Here is a 19,674-nt window from a genome sequence, read left to right as displayed (position 1 = left end):
GATGTTGATCAATTGGAATTATATTGGGGAAGTTTATGGCCTGTCCTATACAGGAGGTCAGACTAGATGATCACAATTGTCTCTTCTGGCCTTGGAATCTATGACCAAGTCTGTATCAGGGCACATATGCCATGCATGTCAGTGTGCACGTTTTACAGTTCCTGTGGGCAACATTTCTTATGGCACCTGGAAGGTTTTCTAGATACTCCATAAGTCCTTTTTAAACAGCATAAGGACAGATCTTGCTGGCTAGCTACAACTGCTGTTAGTGTTCATGTGTGCTGCATTGTAGTAATAGGTGCACCTATTATCTCGAGTGCCCTCCATTGCTTATTTGTGTTGTTAGTACTACTTCAAACAGGAAAGGCCAATTTGACCATTGTAGGCCAGAATCCTTAATGGATAGGAATGAGTGCTAAGTACATAATAGTGGGTTATTAATAGCAAAGCTCAAGGTCTCTGTCCGTCCTTCCTTACAATAAATAAATACTTCCTAAACTATACAAGCATGCATGTGTTATGCTGACCCTTGGTCTTTAAGGATGCACTACAAGTGGAGGTACACTTTTCTGATTGGTAGCTACACTGCAGAACTGGCTTTGCATTTCAGCACCCCGTGGGCAAACCTTTTCCATCTCCACAGATGAGAAGGAACTTTCAGACCCATACATTTGGTCAACCTAATTGGCTGGCATCTAAATATTGCTGCAGGCCTCATTGTGGACAATTGATAGACTTTATTCCCTTTCCACTGCTCAGGCAGTTTCCCTTTAAACGCTTGCCTTGAAAGGAAATAGCCTTCCTCTTCTAGCAGCATCAGGCATTGAACAGCTAGAAGGGATATGATTCCCACAAGAAAACAACATTGTTATCCTTGATTCCTGGCATTCTTACAAGAGAATCAGCTGAATGGGCAGCAGAGGAGGATAGTGGCAGATGGAGACAACCTAAGCACTGATAGAACATAAAAGGCATGTTCTATTAGCTGGTTTCCATCTCTTCAGAATTCTATTTGGAATTGGAGGCGAAACCAGAAGTTTTATAGATGCCATGCAGGATGGAGAAATCTGGCTGAGATTCTAATAACCCCCACTGAAAAACTGACTGACTGAGGCAAAAATCCAAGCACTCCTGAATGCCAAGCCAAAGATTCTGGCCCCGATGCAGAGGGACAAACTCTTGATATCCTATACTGTTACAACACTGGGATTTCCCAGACAGCGAGCAAAATGAATGCTTAGAAGCATGTTCTATACACGTCTACCCTACAGTCATTTTAATAAGCATACACAGGAGATTGTATTGAGACCAGCAGGGGCTTTTAACCAAATACACTGAAGGGACATGGGAACATTGTTTAAAATAAGTCCTCAGAGTTCTCTTCACTAACTGGAAGCCTTGTTGCCAATGTCAGTAGAAAGACCAAGGCCTGAATGTACTATGGAGATGGAATGACTGTCTCACTCCTAGAGGTGGGACCTCCAGACCAGGTTTGAGGCACAATGGCAGAGCAGTGTAGGGAAGCATGTACTCTTGCTTCCTATCCTGTACCTGCTGTCTGGTGCACAAATAGATGACTTTGGTTTGCAGGGCTGTCAGATTGGACCCCCGAGCACAACTCATGCATGCACACACCAAAGGAATAACAGCACCAAACACTTTCGGCACCATCCAGAAGATAAGGCAATGGTGTATATGTTCATTTTTTTTTAACATAGCACATTATCTAATCTTAAAAATTGAATTTTATAGTCCTTTGCAAATTAATCACAAACCATGGAAAGCCTCTGAAATGAGTGAATGACTTCCCTTAGTTTGAAACAGTAAACAGCTATAACGTGGTAATTGTCTTTCATCACCATCCAGCATGACAGGCCAAGAAAATTGTGTTCCTTGCTCTTTAAGGAAATACCATAGTTCTCATTTCACACACAAGCAATGGCAGACTGGAATGACTATTCTTTATAAGCATCAACTGCCTGCTTGGCACTGTACAAAATACAGGAAGTGCTTCAGATGCAGTGGTGCTGCATGACAGAGGAAATCCGTGATAGAAGATGAGACTCTTATTCTGAAGTGCTTACAATGCAGACACCCAACACAAAGTGTGCCAGGAAACCCACAGGAAAAAAGCTATCGTGAACCCTATTTTTGAGTGGGGGAGAAATGAGTTTTGAGGAGGGATCTGAGTGACTGGGCTACCTGAGATAGGAAGAGAGTCCAAAGTGTAAGACAAGAGTTGAGAGAATAGGAGGAGGTGAAGAGGAATTCACTAGCAGGAACAAGGTAGACTAAATATTGCTTTGCTTTATGATGTAGAATTATATCTGGACAGCGAAGGTAAGCGTGAGCAACTATAACTACACAGTTAATGGACTGGGCTGAGCTTGTAACAATGTAAAGCTCTGAGAAATCGGAAGGGACATGTTTTGTCAAGATTTAGCACTCCAACACAAAGTAAAACTCCAGCACTGCACAATCACACATTGAGCAGGGATAAGTATTTGTGTGCTCACCCACATGCACAGAGTAAAAGAAGCAGTGGAAGACCAGTTTGACTAAGCTCTTGTGGAACACAAAGTTTGTAAAATTGGGGCAGGGAAAAGGTGAAATGTAAAACAAACCACAAAGATGACAGTAAGTGGAAGTATTGTAAATTCATTCACAGTTAATATCAAGCACAATTCATTCAAATATTCTGTATCTCATCTTGTCAAAATGTATCTCAGCCTAATTAAAATTTAGTGAATTAAAATCTAATTCAATTAAAAGCTAATGGTTCTCTACATGATTGTATAGAACTAAACTATGAAATCCATAACAGATGTTGGCTTCTTTTGATCATTTATTTTCTCTGCTACGTTCATACAGAGTTGCTTTAAATCAGAGAAGCTGCACATAGACTCTATGGCTACACTTGAAATTTCGGAGCGCTGCCGTGGCAGCGCTTTGAAGTGTGAGTGTAGTCAGAGCGCCAGCGCTGGGAGAGAGCTCTCCCAGCGCTGCACGTAAACCACATCCCTTACGAGTGTGGCTTGCAGCGCTGGGAGCCGCGCTCCCAGCGCTGCAGTACTGATTACACTGAGGCTGTACAGCGCTGTATCTTGCAGTGCTCAGGGGGGTGTTTTTTTCACACCCCTGAGCGCGAAAGTTGCAGCGCTGTAAAGTGCCACTGTAGCCATAGCCTCTGTCCCTTTGCTTCTTTAGCCAAGAAGAGCATTTCCCAGCATTCAAGGGCATACTCCGGCACCTGCTGAGGTGTCAATGGCAAACTTCCAATTCTCTTCAATAAAAGTAGGATCAGGTCTTTATAGTGGTCACCGCTCTTAGGATTGCATTCAGCCTAAGGCTCTCAAACTTTTTCATACTGTAAACCACTGTTGTTAAGATACCTTTCCTTGCAACCCTGATCTCAGTGTCTCCCTGCAGCTTCTCAAAATAAAGCATCACTGAGAAACAGTGTTAAGGAGACAAGATGATACAGTCAGTGTGATGCAAAGGTGGGGCTGGTCAAAAACTGTCAAAACTTTTTCAAGGGAAAGTGAGGTGATGATTTTTTTTCCTGAAAAATGTTTTCTTTCCAAGGAAATTTTGTTTATGTTTGAAAAACTAAACAGCCAAAACAGTGGCTGTGATGACTATGATGCAACTCCCATGATGCAAAGCCTTTCCTCACCCAGAGGAGAGACCATGTAGTTGAGATGAGGTGTAGTGTGACTAGGGAACCCAGTGTATACGAGAGAATGGGCACATGAAGCACCTGAGCTACAAATCCCATGGTACACCACAGTGCATTTTGGAAAAAAAATATTTTGTGTTTTGGCCACAACATTTTGATTTAGATTTGTCATTCAAGAGTCAACATTTTCTATGAACAAATGCAGAACAGCTCTAGCAATGGGTCACTTGCTTGGTTATGTCCTCACTATAGTGCCTGCAGTGCTGTTGGTACTATACAAATAACAATGCCACAATTCAGTCCTTGGTCTCTTAAGACTTCTGTTAAGGGTGCCAATTATGGCAGTGAGTTTGTCATGTGGACACTTATCCAGTAGCAACTGGGTTGCAACCACAATTTCAAACCACTTTAAAGTCAGAAGCTGGCCGATTTTGGTCCTTGTAATTCAGGATCTCTTCATTTAATGTGCCTCTTTCTCCCCTGTTGCTTCATATCCTACCCACCTGTCCTTTATAGCCAGGCTGCAAAAGCCCATGGTATTGACTTTCAGCTTAATGCTGCTGCTGCTTCAGTAACACAAGCAGCAAGAAATGTGTGTCTCTCTCTCTGCCCAGGTGCCAGTGGACACTTGTCTAATTCTGCCAGGTACAGAGAACAATCACAAGGTGTCATCAAAATTTAAAAGGAAAATTACTATAACCATTTTACCACTCTTCCTTAATGGGATATTTACCCAGGATTCCACATAGAAATCTCATAGACTATTGAAAAAATAACAGACACCTTCAATCCCTATTAGCCTCCTCCTCTCACTCTCTATAATGAGCACACCACTCTCCTTCCAGCCTGAATATGGATCCCTCCTTTTCCATCAGTAAAAAAACTATCCAGATGGTTCCCTCCCTCTCTTCTAACATACAATTTCTCTCTCTCTCACATACACACATACCCCTGCCTCCTAGCTAGTTCTCCTCTTGGCCTTCCACCTCCATGGAACACAACACCCAGTAGCAAGAGACTGAAGGAGGTGCAGATGAGGTGAGAGAGTCTGGTAAAAGGAAGAGTGTTCAGCAGCACACAGACAAGTTGGGGATGAGGAAAAACTCCCTCTAAACAACAGACCTGACTCTCTCACTTCCAAAGTAGCACGTCCTGGGGCCATAATTCCCAAACCCTTAAATAAGATCATTCCCAAGTAACATTCTCCTGAAAAGTAGCCAGTTTTCTAAGGGTTAAAACTTCTCAGTCATATGCATCTTCATTTAGTTCTCCTCCAGTCTATGGATGTTACACAAACATTGCATTTTAGGCTTTAGGCAAAGGCATTTCTTTACCAAGCTATTTGTCGATGTAGCTTATTCTATGAAAGCATATACAGATGGTCTATATTAAAAACACCCTTAGGTTTCTCAGGCAAGCTACCGTCTTGCCAGTCAGCTCCTGTTATCTTACTGTGCTTGGTACACTCACGTCAACAGGCCATTACTTTGTGCTACCTTGATCACAAGCTGATTATCCAAACATCTGAAAAAATGGTCTTCTGTAAAATTACATCGCAGCTAATGAAGAACAGATGCTTCCCTTAAAGGAAAAAAAATACAGAAACCTGGTTATTAGGCACACGCTGGTATCTGGCTAGCACTGTGAAATTGCGAAGGATTGAAATCCCAGAAAGTATGAGTGTCTACTTTGGCTGTCGGGTAATTATTCACACAGAAGTCACCTCAAATCCAATAAACTTGCCTCACAGTTTTGTTGTAATTGAGATTATAACTCTTACTTTAATCACTGCTGGAAAAAATACAAACACACATGCACCAGACAAAGCTCTAATTGGGGATAATAAGAAAAAGGGGAAAAAAAACCACAGAGATGTGGTCATGAACAGAATACCCAAACTGTGGCAAACACAAACAAAACCTTATGGAGACTAAACTAAAGTCAAGTCTATGATTTTGAACAGCAATTATTTAGGCAAGATGTGTGATGATTTGGAGAATCTGTACAGTTCAGGAATTCTGGTTGACATTGTGAAGCTATTATGAAATTGTTGTATCATATACCCACAGAAATGGACTTTCCATGTGTTTACCATCACTGACAAGACTTTAAAGTACATCACTCCCAGATCAGGGACAATAGCCCATTATTAAGGACTATCAGCCCCTGAGTATGTCTTACCTGGGGAGAATAAGAAAGTAACTGCATCCTAGTAGAAAACACTTCTTTCCAACTTCCCTCAGTAGGGGGGGGGAGGGAATTGAAGAGTGGAAAGTTAGCAGCGGCAAAACAAAAGTAAGACATCAATGTGATGATGCTAGCCTTTAAGAAAGACTTACAGGGAGAAGACAATGATGCACAGGAGGTTTTGGCCAACAGAGGGGGAAAGGCAAGATTAGTCAAGGTCAGAGACGGTGAGGGACAGAAGACTCCATGTTTCAGAACACAAGTCACACACTGCAGCAGCAGAATCGTGAACAGCCCCAGTCCCCAGATGATCCTGGCCCAGTCCAAAGCATGCTACGAGCAGGGATATGCATGTAGGGTGTGCGTGAGAGAGTATCATATGATTCAGTAAAGAGCAATGAGTTTAGAATCCTGTGTAAGATCTCTTTTTGTATTATGTTACACTATTCATGTGCCCCTTGAAGAAGTAAAGTGTAGGCCCAGAATAGCCATGTAGCTGGAGGTGTAGGATAGTGTGTGTTTAAGCTATGAGGGGTGAGGAAGTCTGAGGGGACTCCATGGCTTCTCAGGGCTGGCTGAGCCATGGGCCGTGTAGTTGCAGCTCTCAGGAGGAGGTGCTAAACAGAGAATCTGCACCCCAAGAGTGTGCTTAGAAGTCCCAAAATAGAAACAGGGCATGGGCTCTGTTCAGACTCATGAGTAGGGCCCAATCAAATTCAGAGCCTTGAAAAATGGGTCATGGACCATGAAATCTTGTCTCCCCTGTGAAATCTAGCTATTGAAGGGGGTTGCAGGATTGCCACCCATACTTCTGAGCTGCCTTTAGAGCTGGCCAGCCAGAGAGTGGAGAGCAGTGGCTGCTGGCTGGGCATCCAGCTCTGAAGGCAGTGCCAGCAGCAGCACAGAAGAGAGGGTGGCATGGTATGGGGGTGGGGTGGGCCAGCCTTATGGGTGGGTGACATGGGCAACCACCCAGGGCACCATGGTCAATCCTCCCCCACATACATACACAGCCAGCCCAAGGTCCATTTAATCTCCAGGTGCTGGGCCCAGAGCTAGAGGTGCCCCAGTCAGGGGTTCCTACCATGCGCTGGGCTCCAGCTGCTAGTCCTGGCTGGGCAGTGGAGGGGGGAGGACTTCCTCTTCTCTTTCATGGGCTGATCCTGGGAATGGGTCAGACTCACCTCTGGGAACTTCCCCCAGCTGCAGGAAGCTCCGCAGCTGCTGGCTGGGAGCCTAGTTCTGAAGGTCGCGCAGCTGCCAGCAGCAGCACAGAAGAAGGGCGGCAATATCACATCCCCACTGCAGCAGCCTTGTGACCTCCCCCCAGAGTTACAACACCATGAAATTTCAGATTTAAATATCTGAAACCGTGAAATTTAAGATTTTAAAAATCCTATGATTGTGAAATTTATCAAAATGAATTGTGAATTTGGTAGGGCCCTACTCATAAGTGACCAAGAGGGAGCACGCAACTGGGCCAATGACAGCATAAACCTGAGAAAATTCTTATGTTGTATATTACAACATAAGAATTAACATTTTGCATTTCTGTAGCACCCTACATCCAAGAATCTTAAAGAGTGCTTTACAAAACATTAATTCCTCAACACGTCTGTGTTGCAAGCGAGTGATAAATAGGGATTCACTTCACCTAGCACTAAAAAGCAACCATCTCTGAAGTGGAAAGCACCAGCTGTTTAATAGTGCTCAGTAACACTACACAATAGTTTAGGATGTGAAATGAAAAAGAATTTTGTCTCCAATTAAAATAGAGGATTTACTGGAGAGGGAGGAATAAAACTGGCTCCCATTCCAGGATCTTAACAACTTCTTGCTTCTGGCATGATGGAATAATCTACTGTACATGGAAAGTTTGTCTGTCTAGGAGGCAGAGCCTTCTTGGAGACTGGTCCATGATTGGAATTCAAATACTCAGAAACTAAGAATGACGACATACCTCACCACTCTACACTCCAAAGGCAAAGCCCACCTCTTGCACTGTGCCTCCACAAATAACAACATGTATTACATTAGCTGTACACACATGTGCCTTTTCCCCTTATGGAGACGATTAGAGAACTAACCACACAACAGATGCTAGCCACTTTGTGTAATTTAGCTTCGGAAGGAGCTCAGACACTATGGTGATGGAGTGCAATGTAAGTACCTGAGCAGAAGAAAGGAGAATGAACATCACTAAATGTTAAATATAATCTGAACCTAATCACAGAACACTGAAGTTTGCCTATTGCTGAGCTTCCCATCCAACAAATCCCCGTTTGTGCTTTGTTTAGCCTAATTGTTTAAAGAAGCTTAAACAAATAAGTAACCTGAAATAAATCTTTATGAAGCAAAACTGAGATTATTAACAGGTAAACAGCAGTATGCCTCTAGGGCACCATACTGCCGCCAGTAAAAATCTCATTATCCTCCTAAATTCTGTTTACTAAATAAATGAGATTAATTACATTTATGTGTTAAATAAGTAAAGAACCAACTTATTTACTCCATGTTCATCAGTATCATCAGTCACAAAGGCACGTGTACTCCTACCAGAGGTAAGAGGGGATAATAGATGAACCTCGCAGACCTGGCTTTGTTTGGTACCTAGGGGAGTTCTTATAGTGGATGCCATTCCTACATTGATCTCACCCTCTATTCTAGGGATTACTGCACATCTGCTTCTCTTGCTGCATCTACACTCTCCCACTCTGCTCATCTACCATTTTACAATTCCTCTATCTCCATCATGAGATTTTCCCACCCTCCATCTGACCTGGCTTCCTTGCTGCTATTTCCTCATTACATCCAACTGCCTCAAAATTCCTTCATACATCCATTCTCCCTTCTGTTGCTAATTTCTCCTCTATCCTACCTTTCCATTGCTGCGTCCTGACCTTCTGTGATGCTAATAGCAAAGGGCAGAGCCTACATATTGTTGTCAGAGTATTTAGCCAAATGGCATCTTCTGAGGTATGATATAAAAGCCGGTGACACACTGGTCATTAATATTATTGCATGATGTATATACAGTTGGTGTGTGAAGAATTACGTATGTGTGCTGGAAATATCTTAAAATAGGTTACAGAGGCAGTAGATAAAGGAATCTCATCTTCCACATTCTTTTGTCTATTTACTTGTCTGGGTTAAGCATTGTAAGTTGAGAGCACAGTGAAAGTATATTTACATATAAGTCAAACAAAACACTCAAGCTAACAAGTGGGGGACGAAACAGTTTAGTGAGCACATCAGGCTACAGATTCTGCACCCCATGGAAGAGTTCCTGGCTCTTAAGCAAAGGCAATGGACTTTGGAAAATAGAAGGGAAGCAAAAAGACATTCTAGTTATCTGTTCCTTAGGGACAGGGTGACCGTGTCTCTCATTTTGGCCAGGACAGTCCCTTTTTTAAGCCCTGTCCCAGCCATCCCAACATTTTTTGGCAAAAGTGGTCATTTGTCCCATTTGGTCTTGCCAATTTGATCAGTTGGCAAGAGCAAATGGGACAAATGCCCACTTTGTCAAAAAATTAGGGTGCACGAGAACTTGTGGGGGGGAGCAGTGATGCCAGCCTCAGCCTTGCGGGAAGGGACGGGGGGCTCAGGCCAGCCCCACAGGGCAAGGTGGGCACATGGGCTAGCCCCACATTGTGTCCCATTTTCCCTTTTTGGAAATATGGTCACCCAACATAGGGAACCAAGAGGACAGCACCCTCTGATTCCTGTGAAAAAAGGATCTCCTGGCCTGAAGGACTAAAAACACTGGTAACTTGATGCAACTGAGAAAACTCCTTAGGCAAAGATTGCAATTTACACTTCTGAAATGCCCCTAGCCTCTGTTTGTCAGAAGCTGGGAATGGGAGACATGGGATGGATCACTTGATGATTATCCGGAACGGACCACTGTGAGAAGACAGGATACTGAGCAAGATGGACCATTGGTCTGACCCAGTATGGCCGTTCTTATGTAAATAGATATTCCAGGTCACTTGGTCCTTCACTCTAAGATCAAGACGAAGGAACCCTCCACAGTTTATGTGACTTTCGGAATTTGAGGGCCAGATGTTCACTTGGTGTAAATCTGTGATGTTTCATTTATGGAGTTGCACTGATTACAGTAGCTTAGGCTCTGTCCCCAGATATCTAAAAACATCTTACATATTGAAGGACAAGAAAGAGGAGACATCTTTACTACAGAAGATGACAGCAGAGGTGGAAAGATATAATGCTCACAACAAAACCAGAAATGTTCAATATCTGGGCATTTTCCCCATATTTCATTGTGAAATCAACACTATTCTCTTCACGTGCTAAAATAGCACTGTTTTGAAACAAAAATTGTTCACATTGTGCAATTTTGTTATTTCACACATTTTTGCAGGCATTTTCAATATTTTCCCTAAAAACAAATGTTGGGGGACAGTGGAAGCAAAAATAAGAGAAAGTAATTTGGGAATAATGGTTCCTACAAATATCTCTAATTTTATGTACAGTTTGTTTCCTTCTACAGAAATGGTCTCATGTTCTGTAGTCACACCGTTATGTGCTAAAATGGTATATATATTATTGTAGAACCCTACAGCAATTTAAAAAAACAAAACATGTCAGGAAGGTAAACTAAAGATAAAGCTAGCAATTACATTTCCAGAGAGAAACTTCATTATATTGAAACAATCAATCCCAACACAGGGTTAGACCTACATGTGAACTCAGCCTTCAAGAGCAAAATATACAGACATTGTGTTGGACAAAAGACTACACAATAAACAGTTTATTAGAGTCAGACAAGTTGGGAATTGAAATCTCTTTCAGCAACACCTCAAAATCATGAAACACTAATGCACAAGGGCTGTAAGAACAGGAATATAAAGGAGCACTTAACAGAACAGAGGTATGAGGGGGAAAGGTGAAGAGATGGAAGAGTACTATACAAAACGATATTCCAGTGAGCCATCCTTGAGACTCAGTTCTAAAGCATTTTTCATGATAGCATATAAACAGGGACAATAAAAGTCTCCATGGAATTTCTCCCCATTCTCAGATCTGCAGAATGTTGGAACAGGATAAATTTATGTGGTCTTTGGCCTCGTGCTTGATTTTTTTTAAAACATCAATCATCACTGTAGGACACAAGGAGGATCATTTAAAATATTTGTTATAGAAGAAACATGGTCCAATATTTAAAATTAGGTACAAGGCCTGACCCAAAGTCCACTGAAGTCAGTAGGAGTCTCATTCACATGCACCGCCCTTATTTTCTCAAGTCACTCTATGACATCCTGCCTCTGTTTGCCCCCCATGAAATGTCATAAACAGATAGCTAAGGGTTAATGTCTCTTTCACCTGAAGCACCTGACCAGAGGACCAATCAGGAAACCGGATTTTTTTCAACTCTGGGTGGAGGGAGTTTTGTGTCTGAGTCTTTTGTCTGTCTGCCTGCTTTCTCTGAGCTTTGGAGAAGTAGGTTCTGCTTTCTAATCTTCTGTTTCTAAGTGTAAGGACAAAGAGATCAGATAGTAAGTTATATGGTTTCTTTTCTTTGGTATTTGCATGAATATAAGTGCTGGAGTGCTTTGATTTGTATTCTTTTTGAATAAGGCTGTTTATTCAATATTCTTTTAAGCAATTGACCCTGTATTTTGTCACCTTAATACAGAGAGACCATTTGTATGTATTTTTTCTCTCTTTTTTATATAAAGCTTTCTTTTAAGACCTGTTGGAGTTTTCTTTTCTGGGAAATTTCAGGGAAATTGAGTCTGTACTCACCAGGGAATTGGTGGGAGGAAGAAATCAGGGGGAGATCTGTGTGTGTTGGATTTGCTAGCCTGATTTTGCATTCCCTCTGGGTGAAGAGGAAAGTGCTTTTGTTTCCAGGACTGGGAATGGAGAGGGGGAGTCACTCTGTTTGGATTCACAGAGCTTGTGTCTGTATCTCTCCAGGAGCACCTGGAGGGGGGAAGGGAAAAAGGATTATTTCCCTTTGTTGTGAAACTCAAGGGATTTGGGTCTTGGGGTCCCCAAGGGATTTGGGTCTTGGGGTCCCCAAGGGAAGGTTTTTCAGGGGGACCAGAGTGCCCCAAAACACTAATTTTTTGGGTGGTGGCAGCAAGTACCAGGTCCAAGCTGGTAACTAAGCTTGGAGGTTTTCATGCTAACCCCCATATTTTGGACGCTAAGGTCCAAATCTGGGACTAAGGTTTGACAAAGGCCTGACCCAAAGTCCACTGAAGTCAGTAGGAGTCTCATTCACATGCACCGCCCTTATTTTCTCAAGTCACTCTATGACATCCTGCCTCTGTTTGCCCCCCATGAAATGTCAAACAGATAGCTAAGGGTTAATGTCTCTTTCACCTGAAGCACCTGACCAGAGGACCAATCAGGAAACCGGATTTTTTTCCAACTCTGGGTGGAGGGAGTTTTGTGTCTGAGTCTTTTGTCTGTCTGCCTGCTTTCTCTGAGCTTTGGAGAAGTAGGTTCTGCTTTCTAGTCTTCTGTTTCTAAGTGTAAGGACAAAGAGATCAGATAGTAAGTTATATGGTTTCTTTTCTTTGGTATTTGCATGAATATAAGTGCTGGAGTGCTTTGATTTGTATTCTTTTTGAATAAGGCTGTTTATTCAATATTCTTTTAAGCAATTGACCCTGTATTTTGTCACCTTAATACAGAGAGACCATTTGTATGTATTTTTTCTCTCTTTTTTATATAAAGCTTTCTTTTAAGACCTGTTGGAGTTTTCTTTTCTGGGAAATTTCAGGGAAATTGAGTCTGTACTCACCAGGGAATTGGTGGGAGGAAGAAATCAGGGGGAGATCTGTGTGTGTTGGATTTGCTAGCCTGATTTTGCATTCCCTCTGGGTGAAGAGGAAAGTGCTTTTGTTTCCAGGACTGGGAATGGAGAGGGGGAGTCACTCTGTTTGGATTCACAGAGCTTGTGTCTGTGTATCTCTCCAGGAGCACCTGGAGGGGGGAAGGGAAAAAGGATTATTTCCCTTTGTTGTGAAACTCAAGGGATTTGGGTCTTGGGGTCCCCAAGGGATTTGGGTCTTGGGGTCCCCAAGGGAAGGTTTTTCAGGGGGACCAGAGTGCCCCAAAACACTAATTTTTTGGGTGGTGGCAGCAAGTACCAGGTCCAAGCTGGTAACTAAGCTTGGAGGTTTTCATGCTAACCCCCATATTTTGGACGCTAAGGTCCAAATCTGGGACTAAGGTTTGACAAAGGCCTGACCCAAAGTCCACTGAAGTCAGTAGGAGTCTCATTCACATGCACCGCCCTTATTTTCTCAAGTCACTCTATGACATCCTGCCTCTGTTTGCCCTCCATGAAAGCCCGCTAATAACTCATTCATTTCAAAGTTAGTTCAAACAATCCCCTCCTGGGGTCCAATATTGAAGTCAAGAGGCCATGGATCAGGGCCTTCCAATAATATCTCTATGTAATAGGCTGGGTTTCAATGTGCTTGTACAGTGCTCAGTACTATGGGTCCCCAGACCCTGACTGTGCCTCCTGGACACTATTGTAATATAAATATGAATAAATATTTCTGGCTCTGCCAGCAACCTGCTCTGCAGTCTCTATGTTTCATGCATTTCTAAAGTGCACATCACTGGAACTGAATGAATAATGCATAACAATTTATTCCATTAATTTAGTCACAAATTATCTGCAAACAGATGGAAGATTTTACAAGTATATTCAGTGTTGGAAATTATTTGAAGAATGTTCTGTGTGAACATATAGATTACTCCTCAATTGTTTGGATAGAGTACGGCTTAGAGAACTCAGTATTCTTAATTCACTGTTTGAGCTGTTATGTTTGGACTTTACTGCATATCCGTACCATGACTGGAGGATGCATTAACACTAAGACCTGGTGGGGGGGGAAAAGAGTTTTGAACTAAGATATGCAACTTCAGCTATGCTATTCACATAGCTGAAGTCGAAGTATCTTAGTTCGACATACCTGTCCTCACAGCAGCAAGTCGACTGCCACGGCTCCTCCGTCGACTCCGCTTACTCCTCCTGCGGAGGTGGAGTACAGGGATCGATTTATTGTGTCTAGATGAGATGTGATAAATCGATACCCAATACACTGAACACTACCTGCTGATCCGACGGGTAGTATAGACGCGCCCTTAGAAGGAAGCACTTCTGAGCCAAACAAACAAACAAAGCCAACACTGTTTTCTGCTGACCAAGAAAAAAATAAGAACTGTAACTCACTCTAAAGAGGAGTTGGGCATGAACAGCAGGAGGCAGCAAAAGCAGGAGAAATTTTGCCCCACTTAACTAAGTTAGAGTTAGTTAGAAATAAGCAAGTGAGCAGCTAGCAGTCCGAGGGTACATTTTGCAGCATCACCCTGACTATACAGCCCATGTGCAAGACAGATCACTCAGCCTGTATGTGAGGACTTCTATTTATTAGGTGTGGCTTTCCCTTTTGTTCTCTGCACAGACACCCCTACTATCCATATGGACTAAGACTATACAGTTTCTTTTAAAACCCATCTTCACTGCATCCCTAGTTAATAATATGGCATAAGCGATCATTGATTTAATTTCATTGACTGATAGTAGCTGGGGATGGCGGAGGTGAGGGCGGCAGGGGCCAACTCTCCCAATTGTTTTTAAAATTTTCTGAAAAGGACTGAAAATCTTGAAGGGTGGTCACCTATATCTATCCTCTACGAGGCATTCTGGAGTGAATGTAGTATACATAAAAGATGCCTGATTGCCAGCCCTGAAGACTGAAATTCACTTCTATTCCTCAGAACATGCACACATGGCACAGGGAGCAACAATGCTCAACAAAGCCTTCCCATCCACTGCTTTGCCAGACATTACAAATAGAGTTTGTGCTAGAGGTAGCTCGAAGCACATGGTCCACCCAACCCTAGGCCTCTCTGCTCAGACTGCCAATATGACAGCAAATTAATACCCATTTAGGATGTGGCCAAATACCCATTGGAAACTAAACTGAGCCTGTCAATAACCTAGTCCCAGATTTGGACCTTAGCATCCAAAATATGGGGGTTAGCATGAAAACCTCCAAGCTTAGTTACCAGCTTGGACCTGGTACTGCTGCCACCACCCAAAAAATTAGAGTGTTTTGGGGCACTCTGGTCCCCCCAAAAACCTTCCCTGGGGACCCCAAGACCCAAATCCCTTGAGTCTCACAACAAAGGGAAATAAACCTTTTCCCTTCCCCCCCCCCTTCCAGGTGTTCCTGGAGAGATACACAGAAGCAACCTCCATGAATCTAAACAGAGGGATTCCACCCTCCTCATTCCCAGCCTGGAGAACAGAATTACCGAGAGTCAATCTCTCTTCCCCCCTCACCCAGAGTGAATGCAAAGTCAGGCTAGTACATCTAACACACACAGGTTTTCCCCTGACTTCTTCCTCCCACCAATTCCCTGGTGAGCTGCAGACCCAATTCCCTGGAGTTCCTCACTAAAGAAAAAGTCCAGCAGGTCTTAAAAGAAAGCTTTATATAAAAAAGAAAGAAAAATACATACAAATGGTCTCTCTGTATTAAGGTGACAAATACAGGGTCAATTGCTTAAAAGAAATATTAATAAACAGCCTTATTCAAAAGAATACGATTTAAAGCACTCCAGCAACTATAGACATGTAAATACAAAAGAAAAAAACCATATAACTCACTAGTTGATCTCTTTGTACTTACAACGGGGAAACAGAAGATTAGAAAAGCAGGAAATAGAAAAATTCTTCTCTAGCTGAGAGAGATTCAGGCAGAAGACAAAGAACTCAGACACAAACTTCCCTCCACCCAGAGTTGAAAAAAATCCTGTTTCCTGATTGGTCCTCTGGTCAGGTGCTTCAGGTTACTTTTTTTCCAGGTGAAAGAGACATTAACCCTTAGCTATCTGTTTATGACAGAGCCCTCTAACTCATTCCACATTGGCTATCAAACATCCTACCAATGGTAATGGCTTTCATCCTCTAATGACTGACTGGATTTGAACCAGCGACTTTGAGCTGAAAGATCCCAAATCCCATTACCTATCTCTTGTCTTGCAAATGCTTTTACTGCTAGGAAGACAGAATGCTTCTCTGATCAGTTTGTCATTCCATTCTCAAGTGTACATCCTTTTTCTGAGGTGAGGGAGAAGAATAAGAAGGGTACATTCTTTAAGGGCTTAGTTTACTTTTAGGAATCCTACTTGGGAAACGATGGAGGTATCAAATGGAAGCACTGGCCAATCATATAAATCAGACTTCACTTAAGTAGTTAATGTCAACCACGAGTGAGGGGAAGGGAGGAGAAGGAGGAGATACAAGATTAAGTGTTCATTCCCAGAGCCCAGCACATCTTTTGTGCTCCAGAAGCATTTGAAAGAATATCAATCAAAACAGAATATGAACCAACAAAGCTAATTCAGTGACTAGCTGTTTCATTTCAGTAGTGTCTTTCTCAATCTCCTCAGCCAGGTAACATGGCTTTTCCTTGAAAGTTATAAAACAAATCAGATAAGTGTGTGTCTGTGGGGAGGAGGAAGGGGGGACAAAATTTATTACTGCCTAAAAGGGAAGGTGACTCATAAGAGAGTGGCGTTAACAAAATGATAGCATGAGAGAGGGCTCTGAACTGGTTCTAATGATCTAATGACTAATATCGTCCATTAATGAAAGCAAGGCCAAGATCTCTCTTGCTGATTAACATCATATCTTATCCATGTTTTTAATAAAAGTTTTAATATATACTGCTCCGCAGCAATCTACATGTTTAATTAAAACTCTGAAAGCTCCCAGAGAGTGTTCATTTCACTTCACCAGATGAAATACTGAACTGTCTAATGCATACTAGGGTTCTGGCTGCAGCCAGAAGAAGAGGAAAAGAGAATATTACTGTACTAAATATAGGAACAGCACCTGTCTTAAACCAGACATCTGTTAAATATGGAGTGTGAAACCTCTAGACAAGTAAGTAGATGACAAGAATTTTTTAATACTAATATTTTGTGATGTAGATGTTTTATTAATGCTTGATATAATGTACACTACGTAAAACAGAGATTTTAAAATTGCTTTGGGATCTTTCTGGTTGAAAAGGTGTTGTATAAACATTGAAGGACAAATTCTGCTCTTACAGCTAAACAGGTGTAAATCCAGAGTAACTCCATTCAATTTAATGGAGATACACCTGAGTAAATTTAATGTAATTGAGAATATAATTTGACCCTCAGTTATTCTACATACTGTATATGTATTACAAAACTTATTTTTAAAGCCTTCAAATCTAAACCAAGGAGGTGAAGAATCTACTTTTTTGGTGTCTGACCAAACAATACACATGATCAATACAATAACACTAGTCACTAGAAAGAACTCCAGCTAGCACTCTATAAATATCTTAGGTAAGGAGTGTGGCAAATTGCCAGTACTGTCATGCTGGGTCTCACACTTTCTCTTCTTTGGGGAAGGTTCAGGGCACCATTGCTTGCCTCTGAATCAGTATTTTAATTACCCCACTAGTGTTCTTGAGGAGGGGAGTGGAGAGGGAGGGACCTGGGCCCACCCTCTTCTCCAGGTCCCAGCCCAGGGGCCCTGAGGTTTGTGGTGAACCACTTGAACTAGCAGTTCCTTCCCCTGGGCTACTTCCCTCTCCTGCCCTTCAGCTTGTGAAGGGGTTTCTTGCCCTCCTTCTACATAAACCAGTTGCCCCTTACCTAGGTTTTTTTTGGATTTCTCAGCTCTCCACAGCACTCCTCCAAACTTTCCTTTCGGTCTCTCTTCAAAACTGTTCTCTGTTCCAACTCCTTCAAAATGCTCTCTGCTCCAACCAAACCTTCCAACTCCCCCACTGTCTGATTGGAGCAGGGGGTTTTTATCACATGACTGATTGCTGGTGCTCTAATTGGCTTCAGGTGCTCTAGTTAATCTATAGCAAACCTTCCTCCCCTTGCAGGGAATAAGGATCTCTGCTACCACTCTCCTGCTGCCCTCTGGCCATGCTGTATCATAGGAAATAGTAAGCAAGCCATCATAAAGTTTATTGTAGCATAATTACAAAATCTATTTTTAATTAAACTCACTCAACCTCCTGCAGAAATTGAAAATGGAGGCCACTTGCCAAATGCTGTGTGACTGACGTACTGGAATGCTGGCAGGCCAGTCAGTGCATTCAGAAGCATGTCATGACGGACTTACTGCTACAACAGTAACTACACTCTGGTTTCTGAGATACTGCATTTATTTTAAGAAATAGTGTGGTAACACAAATCATTGTTTGGAACTGTGGTCAAATATTAACATTGTAGTGCTAATCACTGTACAGGACTTTATAAACAGTGGGGGTGAGGTGGTTAGTCAACAGGGGTACAGTTTGGGGCAGACTAGTATTAACCTAATTCAAATAGGTTTACAAATATCTTTCTTTCCCCACAAACTGAATGCAAATTCAAGATTCTACACATCCCTAACTAACTAAAACACTAAGGGCTAGTTTCATCAATCCTCCAAGCCTACTTTGTGATACTTAAATAATGTCAAGTCAATGGAAATGGGCCAGAAATGGCTAAAGAATTCTGCCTACATAGGGGAGCTTTCTGCTAGTGTAAGGCTAGAGATGGTGGCAGGGACAGTTCCTAGTCCAGCAGCCCCTCTGGTATAGGTGGAGGGAAAGTGTGCACTAGTGGTGAGGTGAGGGTGTTCCAAGGATGTGGTGGAGCAGAGTTCTGCTCTGCTCAATCATCTGGTGAATGGTCTTTGAGGGACTTAATGCTCCTCTATGCAGAGAAAGAACTTTCTGAGCTTCTATGCAAGGCCCTCATCACCCTTTCCATGTTCAAGTCCCTCCTGAAGACCCACCTCTATTGTGATGTCTATAAGAAACTTAATGACAGTGTCATCTTTGAGATGTAACTTGGGCACATTTGATATGTCCTACTTATATAGGTACATTATCACAGCTGTGTATTTGTTGCTTCCCTTCCACCTAGTACCTTCCATCTGTGTTTACACTGTGAACTCTTCAGGACTTGGGGATTGGGACTTCTTCTTCTCTTTGAAAGATCCTAGTGCATCACAGGTACTACCAGAAATAAACAGTGACAGTAGAAGAGCAAGTCTATGGCAGGCATGAGTGTGATGCTTCCCATGGTACCCAAGGTTGTGAGGCACCAACTTCACTATCGCCTGCCATGCATCAGCTCCCTGACTACACCAGCATCTGGCAAGGCAAGCGCTCCTCCCCCGCATTCAGGTCACAGTAGGCCTCACCTCCTCTCTCAAATAAGTGAGTCTTCTGAACATTTCCTGTAGTGTCCAGCCCCTTATCTACCAAACACTCAGAATTACCAGGCCTGCTGTTCCCAAAGGAACAGTACATGCCAACTTACTAGTTATACCTCAGAAGGCAGCTTTGCTGAACAAACAGAACTTAGATATTTATAGGGAAAATAAGAATAAGTTTAATATCAAGGAACAAGATTCAAGAGATCGTGAGTAAGAATATTGGAAACAAAAAGGTTACATATAAAACAAAATCAAAACACTTTCTAGAGACTAAACTTAACTAATAAGTTATCCTCCTGTCTAAAGAAGTTTACATAACCCAAAGTTCTCTCCAGTGTTTTCAACAAGCTTAGGTAATGGATGCCAACATGTCCACTTTGCCCCTCAAATACATCAAATGTTTGTTCTGATTACATATATATCTTACCATAGAGATCGCCTCTCCATCACTGTTTACCTCTTCTTATTAGTTTCCTTCTGAAGTTCCCTCCAGCTCTACATTACCATTTGAATTAGAATGCTAATTGTTGCCAATTGTGAACCAGGCAGT

The 19,674-nt window shown here is 42.3% G+C and overlaps 1 protein-coding gene across 1 annotated transcript in view; it reads right to left on the bottom strand.

Annotated features, from left to right (window-relative positions):
* ALK (ALK receptor tyrosine kinase) overlaps positions 1 to 19,674 on the bottom strand; it is a 637,574-nt gene that overhangs the window by 370,993 nt on the left and 246,907 nt on the right. The window lies entirely within an intron of this gene.

The sequence above is a fragment of the Gopherus flavomarginatus genome, chromosome 4 (genome assembly GCF_025201925.1).
Source record: "Gopherus flavomarginatus isolate rGopFla2 chromosome 4, rGopFla2.mat.asm, whole genome shotgun sequence".
Lineage (NCBI taxonomy): Eukaryota > Metazoa > Chordata > Testudines > Testudinidae > Gopherus > Gopherus flavomarginatus.
Note: the sequence above shows the minus strand (reverse complement) of the source record. Positions and strands in the feature narration are given on the sequence as shown.